The sequence below is a fragment of the Phyllobates terribilis genome, unplaced genomic scaffold (assembly GCF_046119375.1).
Source record: "Phyllobates terribilis strain yellow unplaced genomic scaffold, ASM4611937v1 Scaffold_3__8_contigs__length_932513732, whole genome shotgun sequence".
NCBI classification, from domain to species: Eukaryota; Metazoa; Chordata; class Amphibia; order Anura; family Dendrobatidae; genus Phyllobates; species Phyllobates terribilis.
Genome location: NW_027362763.1, coordinates 420,631,329 through 420,645,036, shown reverse-complemented (window position 1 = coordinate 420,645,036; position 13,708 = coordinate 420,631,329). Strand labels below are relative to the sequence as shown.

The 13,708-nt window shown below is 42.5% G+C and overlaps 1 protein-coding gene across 1 annotated transcript in view; it reads right to left on the bottom strand.

Moving 5' to 3' along the window:
- MRAP2 (melanocortin 2 receptor accessory protein 2) overlaps positions 1 to 13,708 on the bottom strand; it is a 260,128-nt gene that overhangs the window by 140,788 nt on the left and 105,632 nt on the right. The window lies entirely within an intron of this gene.

Below are 13,708 nucleotides of genomic sequence, written 5' to 3'. Positions count from 1 at the left end.
TACTTGAGGATACGCAGGAACTGTTCTAATATTAACAAATTCAAAGAACAAGTGGATGACTTGAGACAGCGTTTTTTAGAAGGAGGTTACCCCAGGGGGATTTTGACTAAAGATCCGAAAGATCTCCTCAGACCAGCTGTAAATAACAAACTGGAAAATAAGTCTAGATTTATTACTAGATTTTCAAACCGTGCCAATGACATTAGAGAAATTCTCAAACGTCATTGGCCAATTCTGCTAATGGATGCGGACATCAATGAAAGTATACATGACATCCCCCAAATTACCTTCCAGAAGGGTCGATCATTAAGAGATAGACTAGTCCATAGCCATTACAAACAGACCCCTCAGACAACATGGTTGGAAACAAAAATGAAGGGTTGCTATAAATGTGGAGACTGTATGGCATGCAGATCGGTAAAACAAACAAAAGTTTTCATGAGTAATAACACGAAAAGGGAATACAACATTAGGCATTTCATCAATTGTCGAAGTGTAGGTATAATCTATAAAGCAACGTGTGAATGTGGGGCCGAATATGTTGGAAAGACGAAAAGGGAATTTAGGAAGAGAATCAGGGAACACATTTGTGACACCATGAATAAGAGAAATACTCCTATCGCCAACCATTTAAACAACTTTCATGGAGGAGATACTGATAAAATAACATTTGTGCGGATTGATAAGATTCTTTCCCCCCAGAGAGGGGACGACTGGGATAGAATGATCCTACAAAAAGAATCCAAATGGATCTTCTGGTTAAAAACAGTACACCCGACCGGACTCAATGAACAACTATCCTTCATCCCTTTTCTCTGAGATTATAGGTGTGAGAATAGGAGTGAAATTTAGGGACAGCCGCCGTTGAGTGGGGGCGCCACTGCGTAGGTCCCCTAGGGTGCCAACCTCCGTGTGAGGCAGGTGATAGTATAGGAAAGGGATCACAAGTAAGGGAATATTTAGACCCCCTTATCTTATTCCCAAGAAAATCTCCCTCACTGTGTTTTCCTCCGTTTTACACTAGCCCCTTAATTGTTGGTCGGACATGTGAACTCAGGGCCCCCACCCCCTATATTTTCAATTGTTATAACTAACTTTTAATTATCGGTCTAAAACCTCGCTTTGGTCCTATATTCATGTATGTATGATTATTGCTATTGACAGGAACTGGCACATAGTTATATAGAAAAGGTCCTGTTGGAAGAACAGTTTCCACCGACCTTTAAGTACTACTCTATATATTGGGGATAGGGAAATACCTTGAAGGTGGACTACACCCTACAATATACCCCCTCAGTACATTTTGCAATATAAATGTGCCCTTTGAGGTGGTAGGCATGACCCTAACCTTGAGAGCGCAGGCTCCAAGATCTATGTGACGGTTCTGGAACGTGGTGCGTTCCACTTCGGAGCTTGCATTCCACGGGCCGGATATACGTCACGAAGAAACCGGAAGTGACTTGGAATACCGGCCGCGAGTGCATGCGCAATAGGAGACCTTGCGCTCCAGCGTGTGTGTCAGGAAGCAGATACAAGCATGACCATGGAGCGCAATTCTATAGGGACACAAAATACCGGAAATGCATACCATATGGCAGGTCGGGTGGTTAGTATATAAAATGTACGCAGTTTACTGACAGTGTCAGACATTCTTGGAAGATGGCATAAGGCTCTTAACGCCCCTGAAGAATAATGAAATGCGTCGGGAGCCGAAGCACTGCATAATCTGCACTGACACCAATGAAGGAGACTTCAGGACAGATAAGTCTGCCTATATATATTAGAATTGGTGAAATGGTTTATATTGTGCCAATCTACTTTATTATAACAGAATCTATGGGCTGCTAAGAGAGTTTGATAAGCAGCAAGATGATGTACAAGTTTTGACATTGTGTTTTGAGGTTCATAATTTTTTAGTACCTCATAAAACTGACAGTATGCCAAATCAATCGATTTTATTTGAGGGTTGCTAAAGACAAGTATAATACAATCATGACATTATAATTGAGGATTATGGTAATTTTGTGTCTTGCAAATTATTGTCTATTAAAAGAGGGGGTACAATATTTATTCACTCTTATCCCTTGAGTAAGTGGTCTAATAGGAGTGTTTGATGATTTATAATGCAAAAAGGACCCCGCATTTAGAAGAGCTCAAATTGGGGCATAATGATTGAATATTTATCAGTAAGCCTTTTCTGAGCCTCCTGTAGGAAACAGGGCATATGAATTGCAATTGCGCAGTCAATTTAAAAACTTGGTTTCATAATGGTATAAATCCAGGATTATTGTCTGTTCTCTTCTTCAGAGTGCATATATGCATATCTGATTTTTATATATGCACAGTGTACTTTTTTTCTGGGTGATAATTCTATATGTTTTTTATTAGAATTAAATAAAACATTAACATTTTTAACTTCTTGCTACTATTTCCTGATTGATAATTGAGGTTATCTATACTAGCTGAATTGTAGGTTTTCCCTCACAGTTGGTGTCCAACCGTTTGGAGAAGGGGGCATCAGTCCCACTGGCAAATGACCAACTTCTTGCAGTGAAGTGTAATGACTGAAAATACATCTTCATGCTGACCACACTGCATGCAGACACCAGTGTGATGATCAGCATGATGAGAGACTGGGTCACCACCAGGGACAAACAGAAACCGGTCTGTGTTGCAGACTATATAAATTTATGGGAGGCGCTGACCTGTCAGACCAGGTACTTCAACCATATCTAGTGAAGCGAAAGACCACGGCCTTGTATACAAAGGCAGCAATCTGGATGAGGTACATTGCTACCTACAACAGTTCTGTACAAAAAGGTCTCTAATAATGAGGCTGGTCCATAGTTATACACTTTGGGATTTACTGCATGGTTCTTGCTGAACCTCCTGTACCAGTTAATACTTTTAGAATTCTGTAGGGGATTGGTTGGTTTGTGCACATAGCGGTTCCTACTTTCGCTGGCAGGAGCCTGTTATGGTGTACCACCTTGGCACATTCGTCCTTTATATAAGGATTGATGGAGCTAAACAGACGTTGTACGACCAGTCTCTTTGGAAGATAAACCTGTCATTCTAGCCCAGCTGGTGTTCTTTCAACAAACTCAGATTTGCCACATAGTTGGCTGCATTTCCTCCATATTTTGCCCTTCACTTCAGAACAGTTTATTTCTCCTGCTACAATATACTATAAGCAACTGCGGGACAACTGTTTTGTTAGCAAGACCAAGTTTTATAATCCGCAAACGTGTTTTTAGGGGCATGCCTCTCTTTGTGGGTATTAATTCCAGGAAGGATTTTCTTGTTTGTTAGCTCAATATCTCTGTAAGCTTTGAATGGGTCCTGGAATTACATCAATTTTACCCTGAAGACCAAATAGTGCACCATCTATTATAGACACAGCTGTTCATTCAGTACTCACATTGGTGCTATATTGAATGTATATCTGAACACTGAAAACTAGGGGAATAAAATTTGAAGTTTGTTTCTCAGAACGTACAAAAAACTAAAATTTATACAAGACAATGAAAAATATGCAAATTGTAATTTTTCAGACTTCTGTTGCATCAACTGCATAAAAAATGATGGTATCAAACTACTCACTACCTCCCCAGATGCATACAATAGAGGGTATAATTAAAAAAAAAAAAGAGAGTTTTCTGTTGTTATTAAAGGACACAGGCTCTGCAAATATGACAATCTATTCCAAATAAAGGCAAATTTGTGTTCCAAAATTCAAACAGTGCTCCTTCCGTTCCAAGCTTTGCCGCTTGTGCATACAGAACTTTTTGACTACATGTGGGGTATCGCCATGTTCATAACAAAGTGGGTAACAAAATGTGAGGTCAACTTTTTTGGTGTTACCTCTTGCAAAATTGAAAACTTTAGGTCTAAAGCAACATTTTTGTGAAAAAATTGGAAATTTTTAATATGACGGCCTAGAGTTATCAAATTCTGTGTAGTACTTGTGTTTTCAAAATGCTCCCTATAGTCCTGGATGAAATCCTTGAGGGGTGAAGTTTCCAAAATGGGGTCACTTGTAGGGGGTTTCCAATGTTTAGGCAGATCAGGGGTTCTGCAAACACAATATGACGTCCACTCTCTATTCCAGCCAATTTTGTGCTTTAGAAGTCAAACGGTGCTCCTTCCCTTCCGAGTCCTGCTGTGCGCCCAAACAGTAGTTTTCCCCCACTTATGGGGTATCGGTGTACTCAGGAGAAATTGTGCAACAAATTTTGGGGTCCGAAACGAACACCTAGTGTTCATGCATGGTCTCCGAACGCGAACTTCTCCACGATGTCCGTGTTACTGTTCGGGTTCGGCAGCCAAAACATCAGGTGTTTTCCCCTGCTGTCATATGTGTAACAGCATGAGAAACACAGGCTCTGATCAGTGGTAAGTTCATTACCACAGGTCAGAGCGCTGCGGTTCTTATGCTGTCACATGGAAGACTGTGTGAGCCAGCAGCCCTGACAAGCGGTAAAAAAGTTACCGCCAGTAACAGGCATTAGCTGATGGAGCACTACTCTCATCATCCTATGCCTGCTTTCGCTCATAGTAGCGAGAACAGGTATACAATGTTGGGAGTATTCACCAGCCGCGCCTGTGCAAAAAATTAATTCATTAATTAATTAAAAAATGACATGCGGTCCCTCTATTTTTGACACCCAGCTGTCAGCTTTATCATGGCTGGTTATCAAGAATAGAGGGGTCCCAAATAAATAATTTTTAAAAAAACGGCGTAGGATTCCCTCCGTTTTTGAGAACCAGCCAAGCTAAAGCAGACAGCTGGCGCTGGTATTCTCAGACTGGGAAGGGGTCATGTATATTGGCCCTCCCCAGAATAAAAAAAGCAGCCCATAGCCACCCCAGAAACTGTGCATCTATTAGATGCGCCAATTCTGGCGCTGTGCTCGGCTCTTTCCACTTACCCTGGTGCGGTGGTAATTGGGGTAATAGATTTGGGGTTGATGTCATCTGTTTTATGGCCGCTGACATCATGCCCAGGGGTTAGTAATGAAGAGGCATCTATAAGATGCCCCTATTACTAACCCCATAGTTAGATTGTAAAAAATACCCAGCCAGAATAAAGTCCTTTAATTTAAATGAAGACACTGACACCTTTATTTTATACAAAAATAAAAAAGCTAAGTTATACTCGCCTTTCTGTCGATAATCCATTGATGCCCATGTCACCTGTAAAAGACAAAAAAAAAAATAAAACACCATATTCCTCATCTGTCCGACGAAAAGATAATCCATAGCTGTCCCACGACGATCCAGATGATTTGGATAGCGGTCACATCAGTGATGCGACCGCTATCCACGCCCGTCAGCTCACACTGAAAATGGAGCTCCTGCATTGTGTAGCACTGCACTGAGAAAGGTCACCGGAGTTCATAGCTGATGAACCCTGGTCACCTCACTTACGGCACCGCTCGCCGCGTGAAAAAGTTTTGTTAAAATTTTTATATTATTCATAACTTCCTATTTTACCATGATTGCTATGGTGACATAACCCCTTTTAGTCATTTCCCTATTCACATTTGGTTGCAGGGCAATTGTCCCGCTCTTTCCCCCATTTAGCTTCCTTTTGCAGCCCCCTAGCTCTGACTATGATAATTTTACAGCACCGAAGTTCGGGTCGCCATTGACTTGTATTGGGCTCGGGTCCGGGGTCAAGGTCGAGGTCAAGTTCAGACCCGAACCAAACTTTTTACTGTATGTTGGTCCAACCTGGCGAACCCGAATATCCAAGGGTTCGCTCATCTCTAGCTGTGAATCAAGATTTGGGGAAAAATTTGATGAAGCTGGGGAATTTAAAAAAATTAGTTCATGTATAGTGTCAGGTTAATGACTACAAAATAAGCCTTCCCTCCCCACGCGCCTTTCACCTCCAGTTGCGTAAATTGAAGCTCATGGATCCCAATGTAAACTCTCCAACAGAGCCCGTGGGTAAAATATACCTGTGAAGCATTTTGCAAGACTGTTTAAGAGCAGAAGCAAAATTAGCAGAGCAGAAACGCTCTTATATGGTGAAGCCCAACTGGTCCTATATGCCACTTTCAACTTTATCAGCACCTACAGGATGGTGAGTATAACTTTTTTTTATTATTATTTATTCATAAGGCAGTCTTTCTTGTTAAAGTGGCAGTATTAGTTTTTGGGTGGCATTATTACTTGTGGGATACTCAGGGGGCATTAATTATTATGGGGGCATTTGTGGCATAATTACTTGCATGGGATTTTGTTTGAGGGCACTCAGGGAATTATAACCCTCAAAGGGGCTTACGAGGGGCATTATTATTGTCCAGGGGCAAAAAGAGAGCACTATTGCTTTCTAGGCACACTGGGCATTTTTATTTTCTAAGGGGCATTTTTACAGTCTAGAGAGGTACATAGGAGCCATTATTACTATGTGAGGCACTAAGAGGAGCACTTTTACTCTCTGAGGCACAAAAGATGGCACTTTAATTATGATGCGCACCATTACCATTTGTAGCACCATGTATGGCATTATTGTCTTTAGAGGCACAATTTTTAACCTTTTCATGACCGGGCTCTTTTCTGTTTTTTTTTTTTTTTTTTAATTTTTCCTGCCATTTTTTGGTAAGAGCCATAATTTTTTTACTTTTCTGTCCATGTAACCGTATGAGGGCTTGTTTTTTATGCGACAAGTTGTACTGTACTTTTGAATAACACAATTTATTTTATCATGTGATGCAGTGGAAAGCAGGTAAATAAATTCCAAGTGTGTTGAATTGTAAAAAAGTGCAATTCCACAATAGTTTTTGTTGTATTTTTATTTACCATGTTTACTATATAGTAAAACTAACCTGCACAGATATACAGTACAGACCAAAAGTTTGGACACATCTTCTCATTTAAAGATTTTTCTGTATTTTCATGACTATAAAAATTGTACATTCACACTGAAGGCATCAAAACTATGAATTAACACATGTGGAATTATATACTGAACAAAAAAGTGTGAAACAACTGAAAATATGTCTTATATTCTAGGTTCTTCAAGGTAGCCACCTTTTGTTTTGATGACTACTTTGCGCACACTTAGCATTCTCTTGATGAGCTTCAAGAGATAGTCACCGGAAATGGTCTTCCAACAATCTTGAAGGAGTTCCCAGAGATGCTTAGCACTTGTTGGCCCTTTTGCCTTCTCTCTGCGGTCCAGCTCACCCCAAACCATCTCGATTGGGTTCAGGTCTGGTGACTGTGGAGGCCAGGTCATCTGGCATAGCACCCCATCACTCTCCCTCTTGGTCAAATAGCCCTTACACAGCCTGGAGGTGTGTTTAGGGTCATTGTCCTGTTGAAAAATAAATGATGGTCCAACTAAACGCCAACCGGATGGAATAGCATGCCGCTGCAAGATGCTGTGGTACCCATGCTGGTTCAGTATGCCTTCAATTTTGAATAAATCCCCAACAGTGTCACCAGTAAAGCACCCCCACACCATCACACTTCCTCTTCCATGCTTCACGGTGGGAACCAGGCATGTAGAGTCCATCCGTTCACCTTTTCTGCGTCGCCCAAAAACACTGTGGTTGGAACCAAAGATCTCAAATTTGGACTCATCAGACCAAAGCAGATTTCCACTGGTCTAAGGTCCATTCCTTGTGTTCTTTAGCCCAAACAAGTCTCTTCTGCTTGTTGCCTGTCCTTAGCAGTGGTTTCCTCGCAGCTATTTTACCATGAAGGCCTGCTGCACAAAGTCTCCTCTTAACAGTTGTTGAAGAGATGTGTCTGCTGGTAGGACTCTGTGTGGAATTGACCTGATCTCTTATCTGAGCTGCTGTTAACCTGCGATTTCTGAGGCTGGTGACTCTGATAAACTTAGCCTCAGAAGCAGAGGTGACTCTTGGTCTTCCTTTCCTGGGGCGGTCCTCATGTGAGCCAGTTTCTTTGTAGCGCTTGATGGTTTTTGCAACTTCACTTGGGGACACTTTCAAAGTTTTCCCAATTTTTCGCACTGGCTGACTTTCATTTCTTAAAGTAATGATGACCACTCATTTTTCTTTACTTAGAATTTGTATTATGGCAAGAAAAAAGCAGCTAACAGTCTATTCAGTAGGACTATCAGCTGTGTTTCCACCAGACTTCTGCACAACACAACTGGTGGTCTCGTTTTTCTTTACTTAGCTGCTTTTTTCTTGCCATAATACAAATTCTAACAGTCTATTCAGTAGGACTATCGGCCGTGTATCCACCAGACTTCTGCACAACACAACTGATGGTCCCAACCCCAGCTATAAGGCAAGAAATCCCACTTATTAAACCTGAAAGGGCACACCTGTGAAGTGAAAACCATTTCCGGTGACAACCTCTTGAAGCTCATCAAGAGAATGCCAAGAGTGTGCAAAGCAGTCATCAAAGCAAAAGGTGGCTACTTTGAAGAACCTAGAATATAAGACATATTTTCAATTGTTTCACACTTTTTTGTCAAGTATATAATTCCACGTGTTAATTCATAGTTTTGATGCCTCCAGTGTGAATGTACAATTTTCATAGTCATGAAAATACAGAAAAATCTTTAAATGAGAAGGTGTGTCCAAACTTTTGGTCTGTACTGTATATTTATTATATACCTATACTATCACTAGTATTATCAGTTACAGCAATAGAGTTGCTATACAGTTGTGCGCAAAAGTTTACATATCCCAGCAGAATTTTTCCTTTCTTGGCCTTGCTTCAGAGAATATGAATGATAACCAAAAAACTTTTTCTCCATGCATGGTTATTGGTTGGTTGAAGCCCTTTATTGTCAAACTACTGTGTTTTCTCTTTTTAAATCTTAATGACCAAAAACAAAACATCCAAATGACTCTGATCATTCACATACCCCAGTTCTTAATACTGTGTATTGCCCCTTCTAACATCAATGACAGCTTGAAGTCTTTTGTGGTAGTTGTGGATGAGGTTCTTTAATTTCTCAGATGGTAAAGCTGCCCATTCTTCTTGGCAAAAAGCCTCCAGTTCCTGTAAATTCCTGAGCTGTCTAGCATGAACTGCACGCTTGAGATCTCCCCAGAGTGGCTCAATGATATTGAGGTCAGGAGACTGAGATGGCCACTCCAGAACCTTCACTTTGTTCTGCTGTAGCCAATGACAGGTCGACTTGGCCTTGTGTTTTGGATCGTTGTCATGTTGGAACGTCCAAGTACGTCCCATGCGCAGATTCCGGGCTGATGAGTGCAAATTTGACTCCAGTATTTGCTGATAACGTGATGCAATCATCTTTCCTTCAACTTTTACCAAGTTTCCTGTGCCTTTGTAGCTCACACATCCCCAAAACATCAACGATCCACCTCCGTGCTTTACTGTAGGAATGGTGTTCCTTTCATCATAGGCCTTGTTGACCTCTCTCCATATGTAACGTTTATGGTTGTGGCCAAAACGTTCAATTTTGGTCTCATCACTCCAAATTACCTTGTTCCAGAAGTTTTGAGGCTTGTCTCTGTGCTGTTTGGCGTATTGTAGGTGAGATACTTTGTGGCATTTGCGCAGTAATGGCTTTCTTCTGGCGACTTGACCATACAGCCTATTCTTCTTCTTTCTGCCTCCTTATTGTGCATCTTGAAACCGCCACACCGCTAGTGACTCGCCCCCGGGGGCCTTACTGTCTGGGGCAGTATATATCACGGTGGCTGGCCCAGGGCGGTCAGTGCACAAAAGGGGTAGCAATTACTAATAAAAGTTCAGAGAAATTCGTGACGCCACCTGTGGTGTCTGGTGAAGGTCACCAGCGCTGCAGCAGTCCTCTGAGGCAGGTGTCAAGGCAGCTTAAGATGGTACAGCTCCCCACAGGTGGAGCGGGCCTCAGGGCAGTATAGATAGATAGATGGTGGGTGCGCTGGGTGTTGTGGTGCAGGTAGAGAACGATGGCGCAGCAGGAGTAACGGACAGAGACAGGGGGTTTTGCTTCGTTACCTTTACTGGTACAGCTGTTAGATACGGTCCAGGGTACTCTAGGTGAAGGGCGCACTTTTGGACTTCTCCCCAGGGAGCGGGTATAAGGCCTCCTGATCCGTGTCTGCCTCTGTGTAAGCTCCTGGCCAGCCTGCAACTGGGCCTAGCTTATGTGTCCTGTTTCTACTTCACCTGTCGCTCTGAAGCAGGACCTCCGGTTGGTAACCACTTTCCCTGGACGTTGGGGCCTTCGTGGTTCCTGGTCCTGTACGTGTCTAGCTTCAGGTTTGCCAGGGACTTGTAGTCCTCCTGGGATTACGGTTATCCCTACTGGGTGTAAAGGGTCCCTGTAGGGTCGGACCTGGTGTCCGGTATATATACTGGAGTGAGCCTGGTATGCTCCTCTGCCCCCTTAGTTCCACTCTTCTTTTCTCCTCGCCTTCAGCCATGCTCGGGGCCCTCACTAGGCTTCAGTACTGCTGGAGGCCTAGCTTGCCTCACACAGCAGCCTGCGTGCTCCTGTCTCTCTGAGCACTAACTCTAAACCCTATCTAAAAACTATCTGAGCAGCCTGGCTCCACCTTCCCTTTATATATCCCTAACAGGGCTCCCTCTGCTGGTATGAGGTGGAAAGTAGATGTGTTTGCATGTAGTGAGGGCCTCATGTGGAGAAATCCGTCTATGCACCCTTCTGGGTTCTGTGGCACCATGTGCAGCAGGGCGCCACACTAGTTTTCAGAGAATCCTGAATTTCAGCTGATAGTATTTGTGGGTTTTTCTTTGCATCCCAAACAATTTTCCTCACAGTTGTGGCCGACATTTTTGTTGGTCTACCTGACTGTGGTTTGGTTTTTACAGAGCCTCTGATTTTCCATTTGCTAATAACAGTTTGTACGCTGTTGATTGGCATTATCAATTCCTTGGATATTTTTTTGTATCCCTTTCCTGTGTTATACAGTTCAACTACCTTTTCCTGTAGATCCATTGACAATTCTTTGGCTTTCCACATGACTCACAATCCAGAAACGTCAGTGGCTGGATGAAAGATGCAAGAGTCTGTCTGGATCCCAGAAACTCACTCAGCTTTTATGCACACACTGATTACAAGCAAACAGGTCACAGGTGAGGATGTTACCTTTAGTAGCTATTCAAACCCATTTGCGTCAAATTCTGGGCATGTTATCAGGCCAAAATCACCAGGGTATGTGAACTTTTGATCAGGGTCATTTGGATGTTTTTGGCTGTCATTAAGATTTAAAAAGAGAAAACACAGTAGTTTGACAATAAATGGCTTCACCCAACCAATAACCATGACTGGAGAAAAAGTTTTTTGTTATCATTCATATTCTCTGAAACAAGGCCAAGAAAGGAAAAATTCTGCCGGGGTATGTAAACTTTTGAGCACAACTGTATCGATCTGATCACCTGTATTCGTTGTATATCTGTATTACCACTTGCATTACCAGCTACAACCATACATTATACCCTTATAATATACATTGTATAATTCAGATTATATCGTTGTATTTCATTCCATATTTCTATTACCGTGCAGCATAGTTTCTCCCCTCATTTTATTCCTGACACGTCGTTTTTATTTACTTATTTTATTGTTGCGTTCGACTCTTTTGTTTGTGTGTCCCCCAGTTTTTAATACTTTATCAATAAAAAATAGTTTTTAGCAACATTTGTCTTACTGACTGTATATTGTTTTTTTTGGTAATCATTTGTATTTGTTTTGCCGATTTGTCTTTTGGTCATAATCCGTTTGTCACATGCACATATCTTTATTATTCCTCATCTACAGTTATTTGTACATGTACAACCTCATATTTATGTGTATATATATTCTGTCGACTCCTTGGTACATCTTACTTTTCTATTAGCACTGCTAGGTATAGCAAAAATCACGGTCTCCTATGAATGCTAGCTAAACGGTGGCTTTCACAGGAGAATCATCATGACATGCACAGAGGTCTTCAGCAGACGCCAAGCTGTCATGGCTATTCATTGGTGGCCCACCATCACGTCACGGGTGCATCAATGGATGCATGGAATGATGCGCCTGCTGCCAGCACATGTTGAATGCAGCTGTCAGAGGTTGACAGCTGCATTTAGCAGTTTAACAGCCGCAGTCAGAGCTCTGCTCTATGCACAGCTGTTAGGAGCAGATGATGGCTGAATAATTCAGCCATCATCTGCCGGGAAAGATGCGGGCTTGGGACATATGTTGGGAAAAGGTTTCTTATAGTAATGACACCAATATTTCTGAAGTATACTGTAGTGTTTAGGGTACCATGCCATAGGATGGAGAAATTGGTTAGGAATATGTGGGCAAGGTGATGGAAATGTCAAATGTGTCTACGTTACAAACTCTGCAGCCAAGTTATGATTAGATGAGGTCAGATTGGCGTTTGCCAAATGGAATAAAAGTGAAAAGTAATTTACTCCAATCAGAAATGAGGTCTGCTGTGATTCCTTGAATTAATCTCCACTGTAATCACATAGTACGCAGAATTGGGATCTACCCCTATATGCTCCTGCATGGTGGTAATATTAGTCCTGGTCATGGTATTTCAGTAACATCAATGTCCTCTGCTGAGGTGCCCACTATAATTATGGTGCACCTCTGTAACATGTAATAACCGGGTAGGGGCCCACTCAAATCGTTGTCATTATCACATTTCCCTGCTGAGCATATGCCTCTGTTTTGGGGTTATCACTAAATCCTAGAAACAAAAATTGATTTGCTCATGTTCTTTTTATCATTTTTAGGTTTACAGTACTTTGAAATATTTTTTCAATTCATCTAAATCAAAGAAATATTATGAAACAATATGATCATATCTTCTGATAGAAAGTTCAGGTACAATGCCTATGGAAATGCTATACTCGACTGTTATTGTAACTGTGTCTCTAGGGACTGGGACCAAGAAGCAGTCATTTCCATCAGTGCCACGAAAGGCAGAGACCAGAATAACTGTATAGAACTATGTAGTCATTTGTGCATTTTTATGTTGATGCATTCTAAAAAAAAATGTATGATATGGAATATGTATGCCACTAGTATGCTTATATAGTGGAAAATGTTGGGAAATCCCCCCGATGGATATGTGGCACCCCAGGGATCTGGTTTCCACAGTAACAGGAATGTTATGTCTGAGAGCAGGTGGGAGGTCTCTTGGTCAGGAATCCTATGCATGCCACACCTCCTGCCCAATCCTGGGAGGGGAAGAACTTCCCCTATATAAACCTAGGGCTGAGGCAGGGTTAGTGAGTAGAGAAGAAGTAGAGACAGAGAAAAGAAGCAAATATAGGAACAGAACATCAGGAGCTCTGTGGGAGCAGTGTTACAAGGAGTCAGGGGCTGGCAGCTGCAGAGCTCGCCCTGACTGAGAAGATTTCTTACCGGACCCGGAGTCCGAGGCTGTGGGGACTAACTCCTACCCAGCAGCAGAATCCGTCAGGCAGGGGATTCCAGGTCCTCTGGCCAAGAAACCCGAAGGCACGGTCACACGCATGGGACCAGCACCGCCGTCGTGGAGCGGAAGCTACTAGAAGGCCCCGAGTCACTGGCCATACGGGTGAGCACCACACGGTACACTCAGGGACGTGGGCTACTTATACCCGCCTCTAGCAAGGTAGCCAGAAGAGTACAGTTAGTTTGGGAGGCCTACAACTCCGCCTGGCCAGGGGAGATCCCATCTGCTCAAGGACTGACCAGGCCCCAATCGCTAGCCAGTACTCCGGGAGGGTCTATCTTTGTCACCAGTAAAGACCC